We start from the raw sequence: 17,773 nt of genomic DNA, 5'->3' as shown, positions 1-17,773 counted from the left end.
TTCTGAATAAAGTTTCTATCGCATATTAGCTTAGTCTAGCCTTTATAATAGAGTCACATAAAATGAAACTTCTGCACAGGAGAATCCTTCATGACTTGTATTATAGTATTTCTATCTTTCTTTTGATTGTCACCTAATCTCAATGAATTATATATTTTTAAAACACTTTCCTATTCTCCTTGTCCTGAGACTAGCTCTGTGTTGTAAACGATTAATCCTTTCTGTTTGTGAAAGTGATCAGAGCACTCTCAGGTATGCTGCTGACTAGTGAGGGGACTGAGGCATAGTGCCACAAATCACCAGTCTATGTAGAGGAGACAAATCAAAATTATGTTGTTATAGGAAAATTCCACCAAAGATGTCTCCTGTCTTTAAACTTCACCCTTCTATCTCTCCCCCCTCCTTTCTCTGCTCTGCCAAATGCAAAACCAGTAAACACCAGTTCTCTCACACACACATTTGATCAAATAATAAAGATTGTTTACCCCATTTCCTCGGTCAAGTTACAACCAGACTCTTATATGTGATGAACAAAGGCTGTGAGGACACATGTATTTAGACGGCTGGCTGAACAACGTCTAAGCCAGACATGTGGTCTCCAAGAACATAACAATTATTTCATTATATTATATTGTTTTTATGTGTGTAATTGAATGTATAGTTTTGTAGTTAATTGTAGCAAGAATATATATATATATGTACTGTGTATTTTGATAAATTAATATTATACAAAGAACTGTGGGTGTTTTAAGTAATTTCATGTGGTGATAGGACTTATATAGTGGGGACTAGGATTTAAAAAGCAAGGAACAGTATAAGGAATTAAAGGGAATATAAGTATCCCTTATCATTGGCGAACCAGCCCTACTGTTTTAATTGTAATTTTATAGTAGGATACAGTGGTGAAACGGCTAATCTGTAGGCCAAGTATTTGGTAGAAAAGCCAGGGACAGATAACAGAAGGAAGTGCTACTAGTGTGTTATTAATGGAAGTCTTTTCTAGAAATTTGGACAGATAACAAGCTTTCGCCTGAATACTAGACAAAAAAATACAATTAATTACAGCGAACCTAGAAATTTTTTAAAAAATTATTTGGATACTTATTTCTTTGTCTTCCCAAATTTAAAGAGGATTTTTGCACGCAGCAAGGTAAGTCTTGGTGACTTAAGGGGATCAACTTTACTACGGTGAGAAATAACGCAGATCACAGACAGACAATGAGCTCTGCAAAGGAAAGGTGAGTATGAATTATTTTACTATTGGCAACTTAAGCAAAAACAGTACATTTAACCCTGTAATTACCAACAAATACACCTCATCTGAGATGCTATGGAACACACTGCTAGAGCAGGTTTTTACACATGATACTTTATATATAAATAAGCGCAATGTGTTCAATAAAAAAAACAAATGTTTGCAGATGTTAGCCAAACTGGTACATGCATTTGAGGATACAATTTGGAGACTAGAACATGCTGAGATATTGGCTAATAAAAAAAAGATAAATTATGTAAATTCTCATTGCCAGTGCTGTATTGAAAAAGTGAAAAAGGTGTGTACCTTAGAATCACAATTACAAGAGAAATATTTGAGCAATATTGATAGAGGAAGGCATATTTGTATGCTTGAATCTCATTTGTTAGAAAAAGAGAGATATTATGCGGACATTAATAAAGAAGTAGCAGTACTATATACCGAGAATAATAAATTCAAAGATAAAGCAGCATCCAATGAAGCTTTAATTGCGGAGTTCAAGAATAATTACACAACAATCCCAAATTATAACAAATATGCACAAAACTGTAAATGATTTATCTAATGTGGTGTCTAGAAAACAAGTCTGTGTAACTGAAAATAGAGGCAGTGAGATGGGAAGCATGGGATATACTATGCCCATACTTAGCCCTGAGGGTGTAACACCTCCAGTGGGTGACCCCAGGTACCTTGTAGCACGTACATTAAATTATTCCCCATCACCCATTGGGAGTGGATCTAATGTTCATCCACATGTTGATGACCCTGTTTTTGGACTCAACAATGGGTGGCAAACAGTACAGTCTGCTCCTATTCTCCAAACAGGCTACAGTAATGGAACTGGATTGCACACTCCCTATAGAAATGATAGCATGGAGAAGACGCAATTCCTGTTAAAAATTAGTAAAGTATGACCCCAGCATAGACCCCTTTACCTCTTGTGATATTTTTGAGGTACACTGTGACACATTTAACATTGCCCCAGAATATTGCATGGAGTTGTTTAATTTATGGTTACCCACTCACCTTAACCAGAAGTATGCCGCAACTGGGAAGAGTACTCCCAAAAATTGTATATTTCATGATAAAGAAGAATGACTTTCTGCTCACATGAAATTGGCAACAGGTCATTGGGAAGTAACTCCAGATATTCTATCTAACTTTAAACCCACCATACATGATGAGCCTTTGTCTCTACGTGGTAGGTTTGAAGCCATGTATAGAAGGGTGACAAAAGATCACAGTACGGAAGCCCTACAAGGCATGATATGCACGTTTGAGGAAAGATTTCCGTATATTGACCCAGCAATTCATGTAAGTGCGCAAAAGAATCAATGCTTGCAGATGCAGCATTGGTTATAGAAGAATACAGGCAAGATTTATTGAAAAACAAAAGATCACTGGAAATTAGGGACCATGTTGTGGTAAACGGTAGATCACAAGATGGCCGATGCACAATTTATGGTAACACATACAGGCAAACACATCTTACTCCTACAGTTCCACCTCAGGAGAAATGGGGTAAGGTTCGCTGCCATGCATGTTTAAAGTACGGACATATACAACGTAATTGTTCACAAGGGGCACACAGATATTATGTAAACAACCTGGGCAATAATAATGGTTTCAAAAAGAAGCCTTATTATAACAGACAGGTAGAAGACCCAACTTATGTTAGCCCACATACTCAAACACAGATGCAGCCCATAGATCAGATGCAAAATTGCATTGCACTGGTGGGTACGCACACAGGACAAGTAGAAGAACCGACCCATGTGCAGCCACATACATTGGGACCTCTATAAAAACAAACACAGAAATGTCTAGAGCATGTGAATAACTGCACAGTACAAGATGCAGCTATAGTAGTTCGCACAACAGATGTCCCTACTGGAAGTCTGGTGCAACTAGATTGATGGTTAGGGGTCCCTAAGGATCTGACTCCAATATGTGATCTCATATTGGATTCCTCAGGGAGACCCCATATAATGGCCAGAATAAAAAACTAATTATTGAAATTCATGCTTGACACTGGAGCAGAAATTTCAATCACCAATGTTGAACATGATTTACATCCAGACAACCCTCAGTGTGTGGTGATTGGATTTGATCACCAACAAGGGGGGGAGAGCCCATAGAATTGACGAAGTCACTTAAAAAATCAGCAATGACCTCACATTAAAAATCCCAATGTGGTATTACTCTGGTTCTGATAACATCATTGGAATTGATGTAATGACACAGAATGGGTGATTCTTAGATTTAGTGAATTGCATGTTATGGAGAGGCCCGGGAAACTCAAAGGTCTGTGTGATAAAGCAACATCACTTAGGACCACCCATAAATGACCTTGAACCAATTGTGTACCAATACCCAGAACTATGGACCCAAGAAAAAAATGACTGTGGAAATATGGTTGGTGTCCAAGTAGACATACAAGGTCCAGATCCACCACCTCAATGCCAATATCATTTTCCCCCTGAAGCCATGGAATCAGTTATAGAAGCTGTGACTGATTTAGAGTCAAGGGGGGTGGTCATAAAGGGGAATTCCAAGTGCAATAATCCTCTATGGCATGTTAAAAAGAAAGAGACAAAGTCACCTGGAGACTAACCATTGATCTCAGAGTTTTGAATAAGTACAACCCAATGTCAGCACAAGTGGTTGTAGAAACACCAGCCATAATGCAAGAATAAATGGCAAAAGCCAAGTATTCTCTACCATTGATGAAGCCAATGTTTTTTTCTCAATATCATTGACAGAAAACTGCCGTTAGAATTTCACATTCACTGTGCAAGATACACAATACATACATGTTTTGTGCAATTCCCCAGGGATTACACAGTATTCCCACATAGACACTAGCAAAAGTGTTAACTCTTCTACAGGAATTGTTAGGCCTCCTGTTTCATGCAGGGCTCAAATTGAGTCCTCATAAGGCAAACCTGGCTAGGTCAGAGGTCATATTCCTAGGGGTTAAGATTTCTCATGGGACAAAAGGTATAATGGCTGCCCGTATTGAAGCAATGGTCAAGTTTCCCAGGCCTGGCACTCTATAAGACTTACGCAGGTTCTTGGGGGTTGCAAACTTCATCAGGGAGTTCATAGAGGATTTTTCAACAAAAGCAAAGCCCCTTTATGAACTGCTAAGAGGTGAGGAACCTTCATTAAAAGACTGGGCAGAAACACAGGAAGTGGCATTTTCTACCCTGAAAAGAGATCTTTCCTCTGCCCAGTGCTAGCAACTCCACACCCAGAAGGTGAAATGGCCATTCAGGCTCAGAGTCTATATCAGCGGTCCTGCTACAACAAGTAGGATCTGTGAGTAGACCACTAGGGTATTTCTCAAGACTCCTTTCACCAGGCTTTGATGAGTGTGCAAAGCAACTTGCAGCCATTCATTATGCTGTCAAAGTGACTGAGCATATTGTAGAGTTCAGGCAGCTCAATGTGCAAACACCAAACCACAGAGGTTTGGGAGGTGGATAATGGACCTCAGTGGACAGAATATCAAAATCTGTCACAAGGCTAAGTATGTCCTTTCCTAGTTGTTAAACACAACTGGAACAGAGCATGATTGTGATCAGGTAACACATTCCTTTACAACCCCATTCTTTAGACAGGTAGTGCACCCTGATGACAGAATCATCTTTGTTGATGGGTCACGCTTTCATCTGGATGGGTCATATGTGACAGGATATGCGGTCTTGGATGAGACAACAGGAACTCAGAGTCTGGTTAGACTCCCAGGTCACCTGTCAGCCCAACGTGGTGAATTGGAGGCAGTGAAGGAAGCACTCATCCCCCAGGGAGATGCACTATATATAGTGGCAGCTCATATGTAGTGCAGTCTCTCACATTACATCTTGAGACTTGGCAAAAATGTGGATTCGTGGACAGACAGAATAAACCCCTGGTGCATGTTTCAGTTTTAAGACCCATCCTGATGATGCAGCTATCATTAAAGTGCCTGCACACCAAACAGGGAGCAATCCCCTAGTCTTGGGTAACAATGCAGCAGATGAAGCAGCAAAAATGGCAGTAGTATCTGGGATCTTTCAGGATCTGGATGCTGAAACTTTGCCCTCAGTCCAAGAAGGAACAGTGTCATTTGAAGAGGAACAGACAAAAGACTCTGGACCTCATTCAGAGTCGGTTGTAAGCGGCAGCTTGGTCGTACACATCCGATGTTTCCAAACCACGCATGTGTACGGTTAGTTGTGCACATGTGCGTACGAGATCCTTGTGATCCAAAATGCTGTCGATAGTACGGCTTATGAGCAGGAAGTGGCTTCCGAGAGTTGATTGACATGAAAGGCCGTTTGTGGGTGTTGACGGGGGTGGTGGTCTGAAAACGCAGGCGTTCCTCACCATTTTCAGGGCGTTTTAGGAGCGTACATAAATTACCTGCTGTGACCGACATAGAAGGCCGGAAGTAGTAAAACGTCACTCTGCGAGCAGGTTCGAGGCCTGGCTGATCATCCAGCTTGAGGTTGGGTACGTGCTCTCTCAAGCCCCAGAGTACAATCGATACTATCGAATGTTACTGATGTTAGGATTGATGTTTCTATTTTGAGCCACACAATGCAAGCAGCTAATAATCGTTTGTAGCAGCTAATAACACTGCTAATTGGCTTGTAATTGATTCAGTTTCATTTGCATTAGCGAATAATAATGGCAACAAGCTAGCAACAAGCTGATTGATAGAGCATGGAAACATGACATGTGGGCATCAACACAACACAAGCGGCCGCAACCATCAGATGAAACAATTGACTCGATCGCTAGCTGCTATCACTCGCTAGCTAGAGGAGGTGCATTGTTCATGTATTGGCGTCACTTTGGTTGCGACAGACCGGCCATGCAATTGCTTCCTTTTTCAGTTTCACGGTCGTTAGGCGTACGACCGAGTGGCTGCTTACGACCGACTCTGAATGAGGTCCTCTGTTCTTATGACTCACAGAATTTAATCACAAGATCCCTAGTCTATCAGATAGGGTATACTGTGCCACTCACCAGGAGAAGGATTAGAACCTCTCTCTGCAGTTCCCTCACATCTTCAAGTGGAACTGACAAGGCTCAATCATCAGCTCCTTGGACATCCTGGCCGGGATAAACTTTTTGCTCTTTAAAAGAGCAAATTATACTGGCCAGGATTGTTCAAAACAGTAGAAAATGTCACCCAACAGTGTTTGGTGTGTGCCCAAATAAACCCTCGGGCACCAGCTCTTAAACCAGTGTTACAGCATGTGCCTCCTGCAGAGGGGCCCTGATGAACCTTACAAATAGACTTCATAGGACCACTACCAGCTGGCAGACGAAATTGTCGCTATGTCTTGGTAGTAGTGGACGTATTCTCAAAGTGGGTAGAAGCCATTCCTACAGCGAATGACTCAGTGGCCACTACAGCACGGTTTCTATGGGAACAGATTTTGTCATGCTGGAGTATCCCTAGGATCATAGAATCTGATCGAAGGACCCACTTCATTGGCAAGGTCTTGAAAGCCCTTTGTGAACTTTTGGACATACAGCAGCACTTCCATGTCTCTTATTATCCCCAATCAGCAGGGATTGTGGAACGAATGAATCAGACCATCAAGACCCAGTTAGCCAAGGCACTATTACAGAAGGGCTCTTCTTGGGTAACACCGTTACCCACAATACTCATGGGTATTAGGGCTACAGAAGCATCCACCACAGGGATCACTCCATTTGAGCTCATGACAGGTCGCAAAATGCCACTTTGTTTCCCTAATGAGTCACTGTTGTCAAATCCCATTAAAGATGCTGTCGCGAGAGATATGTTCCTGCAACAGGTGCAAGATAATCTCAAGGGACTTTTGCCTTATGCAGCTACAGGGGGAGACACCTATGCCCTCTGTAGATGATTTAGTAATGGTTAAAGTTTTCTGTAAAGCAGGTCCTTGGGATGCAAAATGGGAAGGGCCATATCAAGTTCTTGAAGTCATGGGTGATACTATGCTAAAAGTACAAAGACCATAGACAACAAAAAAAGAATCTCGAAGGAGGCGCAAAGTATTCTGGGTAGATATTGATTAGGTGAAAACCACATGTGCTGTTTCCACTCAATAGAGTTCACATACCTTATTGAAAGAAAAACAAGGAAACATTTTTTTGGTGACTATTTTGTTGTAAATAAGTCTGTATAATCATATTTTTTTGTTTTTTTTCCTCTCCTACAAGCCAATGAGAACAGGTTGTTTAAAAATGGTCTAATATTTAAAATGGTTCCACAGGATGATTAATTGATTGGGTACACCCAGGGCCTGATTCAGAGGTGCTCGCAAAAAGCGAGCACTCGCTCTGAATCAGGGCGGGCGCAGGTTTTTTAGTTGCAGCCTCTTGGCTGCTCGTATAGCTGTGGGTTACCACCCACAGTTATTGCGAGCGGCCATGATGATGGTCCTGATGGTCACGACCATCGCGACCATCAGGCTTGTGACGAGACCCTTGTGGTAGGGTCTCATGGCCACAAGCCCCAGAGAGCTTCTGGCTCAAATCGAGCCGGACGCTCTCTCACTGACATCACTGGTGATGTCAGTGGGGCTGCCCACAAACGGCAGGCGTTCACATGGGAACGCCTCCATTTGTGAAGCCACCCCCTTGCCACACCTACAAAATGGGGCGAGCTGTCGATCAACATCGACAGCCGCCCCTTTTGTAGTGCGCACTGGGCCACCATTGACCCACTTGTGAGCGCAATGCGCTTGCGAGCGGGTCTGAATCAGGCCCCTAGTTTGTGTGTTTGGAAATGGATAGAAAGACGTTACATATTGACATACCTGCATTATGTATACTAAAATTTCTTTCTATTCTCACATGTATCACATGTATTTAGACTGCTCGCCGAACAACAACATCTAAGCCAGGCCTGTGTGTAATTGAATATATTGTTTTGTAGTTAATTGTAGCATAGATATATATATATATATATATATATATATATATATGTATCCCTTATCAGATGTCATATTGGCCACTCCCCATAAACACTTGAATTGCAGCATTATCCTCACATCCTGCCTATGTAACTAGCAAGTGAGCAGTATGCAGGAGGAACACCCACTCTTCCGGGGGACTGGGGGTCTCTGTGAGCATTAGTGAGTCTCCTGGAACTTCTATTAGAGAATGTAATTATGGTGCCAAGTTGCAGGCATCTATGCAACCGCACCACCTGTATTCATCCGCGCGTGGAAGGGGATCCGGTCTAAAAATATACAGTAAAGAGGTAGACAATGACTAGATAGACACCAGATGTTAGACAGTCAATAGGTTGACAGGGACAAAAGGTTGACAGGGACAAAAGGTCGACACACTAAAGGTAGACATGTAAGAAGGTTGACAGTTACAAATGGTCAACAGGGTCAAAAGGTTGACATAAAAATGGTCGACACAAAAATGGTCGACTCATTTTTTTTTTTAGGCTTAGGGTTAGGCACTTACTGGAGGGTTAGGGTTAGGCACTTACTCCAACGGTTAGGGTTAGGCACTTACCCCAATGGTTAGGGTTAGGCACCAAGAGGGAGGGTTAGGCACTTACCGCAGGTTTAGGCACTAGAAGTTATGTTTAGGGTCAGGCACCTACTCCGACAGTTAGGGTTAGGCACCAAGAGGTAGTGTTAGGGTTAGGCACCAGGAGGGAGTGTTAGGGTTAGGGTGAAGATTAGGGTTAGAACAAAAAACATGTGTCGACCATTTTCTTGTTGACCATTTTCGTGTTGACCTTTTGACCATGTCGACCATTTGTACATGTCAACCTTCTTACATGTCGACCTTTAGTGTGTCGACCTTTTGTCCCTGTCCACCTTTTGTCCCTATTTTCTGTCTAACATCTGGTGTCTATCTAGACATTGTCTACCTTTTTACTGTAGATCTTTCAATCCACACCTGTGTGGAAGCAGCCATCATCATTATCAGCGTGCACTTGCCCCTGTCCTATATCTGCTACAAGAGATCTATGCCTAGCCCACAATTCTGCCTACCCAGTCCACAACAAACCCTCTCTCAATTTAACCATGTGTGAATATCAGTGAATATCATCCCAGTTATTCTGCTCCAGCTGCAAGTGGAGATGCACAGTTATAAAAATTGCAAGATCCATTCGAAAAATGGAGTTGCATGTAATTTTACATCAGACACTATGGTGTGAGGTGGAGACATGAAATATGGAAAAGTCCTTGTAGAAATCTTAAGACAAATAACACATATAGAGGAAGAAGATTATGTACCATGGTGTACTTCTCAGACAAAACACATTTCTTTAAAAGATTTGATTTTTATTGATATCTCATTAAAATGTATTTACTTCTGTAACCTAATTATGACAAACAGCAAAATAAAATCAAGTGTAATTAAAGAAAGGAAATTAGTGAAATGAAAAACTTGCTGTGTAGCTTTATTGCCTAACTATTATATATGTACACTTTAGTGCTCTTTACGCATAGAAAAAAGAATTGAATATGAAGGATTTAGTTTATTTATTATTTTAGGAGAAATAGAGTTAGCTTAATATTTGTGCTACATTTGTCCTGCTACCAGGGTCGGCAACAGAAATCTTGGGGCCCAGTACACTTATATTTTTGGGGCCTCCATCCTGCGCTGTTCCCCAAATAAAATTATATTCTACAAAGTGCCCCCAAATCACAATATATGCAGCACTGTGCCCTAAAATCACATTATATGCCACACTGTACCCCAAAATCACATTATACGTCGCACTGTGCCCATATTAACACTATATGCCTCACTGTGCTCTTAATCACAGTATATTCCACCTGGTACCCCTAAATCTCAATCTATGCCACATGGTATCTCCAACTGTAGTTGTACATGAGACCCACAGATCTCAATAACAGAAAAATAACCCAAAGGTGCAGAAGAACTTGTTATCTTATTTTAAATAAGGTTATATGGGACAACTTCAACTTCCAGCTGCTAATTTTCTAGATGATTCTAAAAAAAAAACAATTGTGCAAAGTATATACAGTATGTTTACAAGGAGAAGAGCTGTAGTTGCAAACCTCTGTTACATAACCTAGACAGTCACAAACCTGTGTTTGGCGAAATGTGTGGGAAACGGCAGAAGGTTGGGTCACCGGCGGGTCTGTAGTACCTGTCTGTGTCTGTGGCATCTAGTAGTATCGCTACTGAACTGCCACCCAGAGCACCCTTTTATTATGCTGCAGACATTGCAAACTGCAGTCAGAAGTACTTGTAGAACCATCCCCCCCCCCCCCCAACACACCTCTCCCCTGAGCATTCTGAGGATGCTGCGGTCAGTGCTGGTCTTTCTGGTGGCCCTGCCCGCTTGGCATGACATCATGCACTCAGACAGCATAGCTGGCACATTGCACCGTAAAGCCATGTTGCAGTACTGTGCAACTTCTCCACCTGTTCTCTTTAAAGGAACTCCGCAGTACCAGAAATCTGCAATTTATGACAGGCTGGAAAAGAGAAAACCATCTGTTCAGGAAAGGCCCCATCTCAAGTGAAGCAGAGACAAGGAAAGTGTTCAACACTAAAGAATATTCTCCATTATTCCCAATTTGCAAACAAAAATTTCAAGGCATCGCTGCAGGGGCATTTTAAGAGAGGAGGGGGCCCATGTGCACTCCCTGTGCGGGGCCCCCTCCTCTTTCCCCGGGGGCCGGCAGCCGACTGACGCGGCTAGCCAGCCACCAGAGCCTTAGTAGACTCCGGGCACTAGAGTGTGCCCGGAGTCTACTGCGCATGCTCAGAATGCCGGAAAATGGCCGCGGCAGACACGTGACGTGGGACCACGGACAGGTAAGTCTAAAATAATATGGGTGCAGTGTGTGCGGTGCGGGGCCCCACTGCACCCATTATAGATACGCCACTGTTTCGCTGGGAGTTTTGACATTAAGGGGTTAAAACTGTGGGCCTTAATCAGCAAGGATCACAACTGCTAAAGCGCACGCAGCCGGCTGACTGTTTCTCACTGCACATGCGTATGCATCGCAGTGCGCTTGTGCAAAGGCACCACTGTGATCGTATCTGCGATTGCAGTGACTAAGCAGACCCATCGCAGAGCGATTGACAGGAAGTACTGTTTGGGGCGGTGATGGGGGGTGGTTGAAGAAACGCAGGCGTGCCAGTGCATTTGAACGCCGTTGCAGGGGCGTGCATAAATTAGCCACTACGATGGCATACGCAGCCTGAGCTCTCACTGCATGCAGGAAAGTTAGCAATTTAGTTGTAGGGTCAGACCTGCCTTAAATGTGCGAGTGGCTCCGATGTACTTCGATGTTACCAATGTTTTGGCTGGATTGTAAGGTATTATGGATGTGCAAGAGGGGAAGTGGGCGTCTACATGTTGTTAGTGAGAGTGCTTTGCGATTGCAATTATTAGCATACTTTCGCAGTAGAACTGCGTGCGCAATTGCTACCGCGATCGCAATAGCGATCCTTGCTGAATCAGGCCCTGTGTCTTTGCACTGTGCATGCTCTGGAACTGTGGAAGATGCAGAGTTTTATGCATTTCTATTGCATCTACACTTATGACCAAAGAGGTGTAACTTGGCTGCAATGGGGGCTCTCACACAGACACAGGGCCTGATTCAGACCTTGACGTTATTTGCGGGCGCTCGCTGGTTAAAAGGGGCCGGCTATTTATATCATGTGCTCATACTGCGTCGCATAAAGCCGCCCACAAAGTAATAGCGAGCGGCCGCACTATGCGCTCGCACCTGTATAAAGACACCCCTTTGCCACTCGCACCACACGTCATCTCCAGTAGTTGTAGAATTAAACGGGGACCTCGAGAGCCATCAGAACTGCTAGCAGCGCTTGTGGTAGCCTTTTCCCACCACAACATTGCGAGCAGTTCAGGCTAAAATACAACCCAGTCACGTGTATAATTACGCTACTTTGCTAATTATGCACACCCATTAAACGCCGTTCTGCATTCCCATATCCACACCCCCGTTTACAAGCTCCTTCCCCTGTTACCACCCACATACGGCACTATCTGTCACTCAAAATAGCGGCCCGACTGCGGGCTACAGGCGAGCACTTTCCCATCACAATGACTGGTTTGCGCACGCACATTGCGACTCATACGCATGCGCAGATTGCGTAAAATGGTTCAATGCAAGCGAGCGCAGCATAGCGCCCGGGTCTGAATCAGGCCCACAGTTTGGTGAAGTCATGTTGGCATTACTGTTAGCTATGCAGAGTTAGAAGCAAGCAAATATACGCCTGCTAGGAGGAGCATTTTCTGTGCCTAGTATAGAGTAGATTCAAGTGCTCCTAAACTCATGATGACTAGTAACAAAGCATTCACAGTACCATCACAAGATGTGTGTAACTCTACAGATCGATGAAAACAGAACATGCATTTTTTTTCATGCAATAGCAACATATACCTGATTTACTTCCAACTCTGGTCCTGATTCAGAGCCGGATGCTCTGAAAGAATCTGGGCGTTATTTTTTTTCTTGTGCGGCCTCCTGGCCACTCGCATAGCTGTGGGTGACCACACACAGCTATAGCGAGTGGCCATGATGATGGTCGCAATGGTCAAGACCATCGCCAGCATCGGGCTTGCAACAAGACCGTTGTGGTAGGGTCTCGTTCATCGCAAGCCCCAGAGAGCTTTCAACTCTAACAGAGCCGCCCCCAAACGGTGATGTCAGTGGGGCCGCCCCCAAACGGCAAGCGGTCCCTCGGGAATGCCTCTGTTTGGGCAGCCACCCCCCCGGCCCGCCCACCAAACGGGGCGAGCTGTCACTCAACATCGACAGCTCGCCCCCTTTGGTGCGAGACCCAGAGCGACGGATTGCCCGTCGCTAGAGGGGTCTCGCACATGCGCATGACAGAGCCGGCTCCGTCGTGCACATGCGCTGTGGGCCACCATTGACCCGGTTGCGAGCGATCAGCGCTTGCAACCGGGTCTGAATCAGGCCCTCTGTACCATTCATTATGTGCTCCCAGTGCTACCCAACCACAGCACACAGGCAAATGATTTGACATTTATTGTCCCAGGTTTATAAATGGACCAAAAATTCAGCAAAATGCCAGCTTACATACAGTGTGGAATGGTGTACCGTGAAAGGGGGAGTCATAAGCTAAACTTCTGATATTATCGATGGTACATTGTATTACTGTAAAATGCTCAATTCCGCTGTGAAATATAAATTTCCATGCAATTTAGCACATTGACATAACATTTTATGGGCTGATGAGGCCAACACAGACTATTTTAGGCTTAACGTCAGGCGCTATATTCGGTACAAGACTAACACTGGTGTCAACCCTACTGTGAAGCTCAGCAATGGGAGAATAATATGAGGATGCTTTTCTGCTACAGCAATTTGAAAACTCTTAAAAATAGAGAGCAATATATAATGAACATTATATGGACAACTGCTGTAGAAAAATCTAATGTAGCCTGTATGAGACCAAAGACTTATAGAGGGTACACACGGTCAGACTTGGAGATGATCAGATAACAATAATGATCATTATTTGATTGTCCTGCATGTGTTGGATGTCCCCCAACTACTATAATGACCCTGCGATCAATGATAGTGGGTCCCTATAGTAAACAGGCTAACCTGGTCGATATCGAGCACGTTGGCCTGCATGCACAGGCGATGGTCGATATCGACCATCAGTGCCCACACATCGACCATCGTTTGGTCATTAGAGGGGTTGAAAAAAAGAACAATATAAACAATCAAATGATAAATTATATCGTTATTAGGGATGAGCGGTTTTGGTTCCATGAGAACCAAACCCACCTGAACTACGGGGATCCGAGGCAGATCCGAGTCGGCTCGAGTTTTCCTGCCTGAATCGGATCTGAAAATGAGGCAAAACGTCATCATCCCACTGTAGGATTCTCGCGGGTTTTGGATTCTATAAAGCTCCCGCGATCGCTGCCACTTTTCATTTTGGCTGTGGAGTGAAGAGGGAGGGAGCTGGGACCTGTGCTCTGCTGTTGTTGTTGCACGCTGATGCTGTGCATAGGGGCTGGCTACTGTTGTCCATATAGGGGCTGGCTGTTGTCCTATCCATAAGGGCTGGCTGTTGTCTATAGAAGGTCTAGCTGACTGTTGTCCTGTCCATAGGGGCTGGCTGGCTGTCTGTAGTGCTGTGTTGTCCAAGGGGTGCTCTGTCCTTCAGGTGTGCTCTTCACCCACATCCAGGTAGCCACACTTGCCATCAGTGCAGGGGTGCTGTGCTGCTACCTGTTAAGGGGCTGCTGTCTCTTTCAGGGGTTCATCCCAGTGTTATAAAAAAATAATAATAATTTTTTTGTGTGTGGCATGTTAGCCACACCTGTCATCGGCGTAGGTGCGCAGTGGTGCTGTGCTCTTGTCTGTCAAAGAGCTGCTGCCCAAAAAATAAATAAACACATTTTTTTTGTGTGCATGTTAGCTACACCTGTCATCGGTGTAGGTGCGCAGAGGTGCTGTGCTCTTGTCTGTCAAAAAGTTTTGTGTGTGGTTGTCTGCCCAAAAATAAACTAAAAATGTGTTTTGTGTGCGTGTTAGCCACACTTATCATTGGCGTAGGTGCGCAGGGGTGCTGTGCTCCTGTCTGTCAAAGAGCTGCTTACCAAAAAATAAAGAAACACATTTTTTTGTGTGCGTGTTAGCCACACCTGTTATCAGCATAAGTGCGCAGGGGTGCTGTGCTCCTGTCTGTCAAAGAGCTGCTGCCCAAAAAATAAATAAACACTTTTTTTGTGTGCATGTTAGCTACACCTGTCATCGGTGTAGGTGCGCAGGGGTGCTGTGCTCTTGTCTGTCAAAGGGCAGCTGCCCAAAAATGAAAAAAAAATATTTTTTTGTGTGCATGTTAGCCACACCTGTCATCGGCGAAGCTGCACAGGGGTGCTGTGCTGCTATCTGTCAAGGGGCCGCTGCCACTTTCAGGGGTTCCCCCAGTGTTAAAAAAAAAATGAAAAAAAAGTTTTGTGTGTGGTTGTATGGAGGACAGTCACATGACTGGAGAGCAGGATCCACATACCAGTCTTGTAGTTGCCAGCAGCGGTCATGATGATGATGCTAGGGCCTTCAATGTCATCTATGAAGGCCGATATACCAGAGCTTAAGTCAAAAAGTCAGGCTAAAATAAAATCAACTTTTACCCTATTAAAGCAAAAAAAATTTAAAGCTAAGTCAGCTTTAGAGAAGCAAAATATTGGCAATATGCCATTCTCTACACGAAGTGACAAGGAAAAGATAAGGCCTTGGCCTTTATTATTTATGACTTGAGGTTCTAGTGATGATTTAAGCCCCTTTGCTTGTAGGAGAGGTACAGAAAAATAAAAATTGTTAAGACGAATAATACGCAGGAACCAACTGTGTGCTCTGAAAAATCACAAATCCCCGAGGAGAGTACAAGTGTGTCCTCTGTTGCCATGTGTGAGCCTGACTTTTCTAGTAATACTGTACTTGAAGAGGATCCTCCTTCCACCATTTGTGTGCCTTCTTCTGACATAGAAATCATGGATGCTTCTGTGGAATTGAACGAGGAGTAGGAGGATATTTATCTAGTTGGCGATAACAACAAGGATGATGAGATGGTGATGATGATGAGAATGTTGATGGTGAGGATGTTTGTGTAAAAACTGTAAATCAGGCAACAGTTGTTGTTGCCCATGGTGGAAAAAATCCCATTGTTGCCATGCCTGTGCAAAAGACCAAAAAATCCACTTTTCATGTGTGGAATTATTTCCACCCAAATTCGGACAACTTTTGCCAAGCCATCTGTGACCGTTGCCAAGTAACAGTGAGTAGAGGTAAGGACCTTAACCATCTTGGAAACTCCTCCCTGTTACGTCACTTGCAGTGCATTCATGAAATCGGAAAAGGTATTGAAACTTTGGGCACAAAAAAAGCAAAACAAACAACAATCAGTCCAGTGTCACCAAGCTGCTCCATCCTATCTGGATTCAAGCGCCTGCAATATCCACCACCAACACCTGCATCATCATCAACATCCTCATTCATGATCTGAAGTAGTCCTGCATCCAATAGCATAAGGACTGACTCCTCTCCTATCCATTGTTCCTCAGAAGGATCCTTGAGTACTACACCTGCTGCTGCTGTTGCTATGACTGGATCTTCATCCCAGAAGGGGACCAGGAAGAAGACTACTCTTAGTAGTTCAAGTACAACCAAACAATTGACTATCGCACAATCCATTGCATTGGCAACAAGTATGACAGCAAACACCCAGTTGCACAGCAGATTGCTGACGCTATAACAGCTATGCTGGTATTAGATGTGCGGCCAGTGTCCGCCATTGATGCAGTGGGTTTTACCCAGTTAATGGAGGTCCTGTGTCCCAGCTACAATGTGCCTTCTAGATTCCACTTCTCGAGAATAGCAATTCCCAATCTGTACAAGGACATTAAAAAAAAACTTATTAATGTCCTCCGAATTGACATTGTGCCCACTGTCCACTTAACCACAGATATGTGGACAAGTGGGACAGGGCAAACTAAAGATTACATGACTATGACACCCACTGGGTAGCTGTATTGCCTCCAACAGTGCAAACAGCAGCAGCAACGAAACACCAGCTCATTCGGAGGCAGGCTACTCTGTGTATCACCAGTTTCAGTAAGAGGCATACCACTGAGAACCTCTTAGAGAAACTCAGGGAAATCACTGAAAATGGCCTACCCCACTTGGACTCTCCTCGGGATTTGTGATTTCTGACAATGATTAATCTGGTGGTGCAACATTTTTTCAAAAATGACAGGTCAGGGGCATGCAGGAGATGCTCTCAGTGGCCCAAAAGATTTCTGGGCAATTTCAACATTCAGCAACTGCGTGTCGAAGATTGCAGCTCCACCAAGAACTGTTGAATTTGCCCTGCCATCAGCTGAAGCAAGACGTAGTAACTAGGTGGAATTCTACCCTCTATATGCTTCAGTGGATTGAGGAGCAAAAAAAGGCCATCCAAAGGGAGAGGAGCAGAAATGCACTTTAGTCAAGCACAGTGGAGAATAATTTCCATGTTGTGCAAGATTCTCAAACCCTTTGAACTTGCCGCACGTGAAGTTAGTTCAGACACTGCCAGCTTGAGTCAGGTCATTCCCCTAATCAGACTTTTGTAAAGAAGCTGGAGAAACTGAAGGAGGAGCTGAAATGGAGTGATTCCGCTAAGTATGTGGGACTTGTAGATCAAGTCCTTCAGTTGCTTTGACAGGATCCAAGGGTCATCAATCTCTTGAAATCAGATCACTATATTTTGGTGACCATACTTGATCCTAGGTTTAAGTCATACCTTGTGTCTTTCTTTTTAACGGACATAAATCTGAAAAGATGCAAAGAGCTGGTGGTGAAAAAATTGTCAGCTCAAGCGGAACGTGACACGGCAGCATCTCCTCCTTCAGTTTCTACAGCTGCCAGGAAAAAACTACATTTTTCTAAGAGACTGGTGGTGGTGCAGATCAGTCAGCAAAATCTAATGAGATCTGGTTGGGTCTGAAAGAACTGCCTACAATGAGTGACATGT

This window comes from Taudactylus pleione, unplaced genomic scaffold (assembly GCF_031769625.1).
Source record: "Taudactylus pleione unplaced genomic scaffold, aTauple2 ptg000864l, whole genome shotgun sequence".
Classification (NCBI taxonomy): domain Eukaryota; kingdom Metazoa; phylum Chordata; class Amphibia; order Anura; family Myobatrachidae; genus Taudactylus; species Taudactylus pleione.
This window is presented reverse-complemented; position numbering follows the sequence as displayed.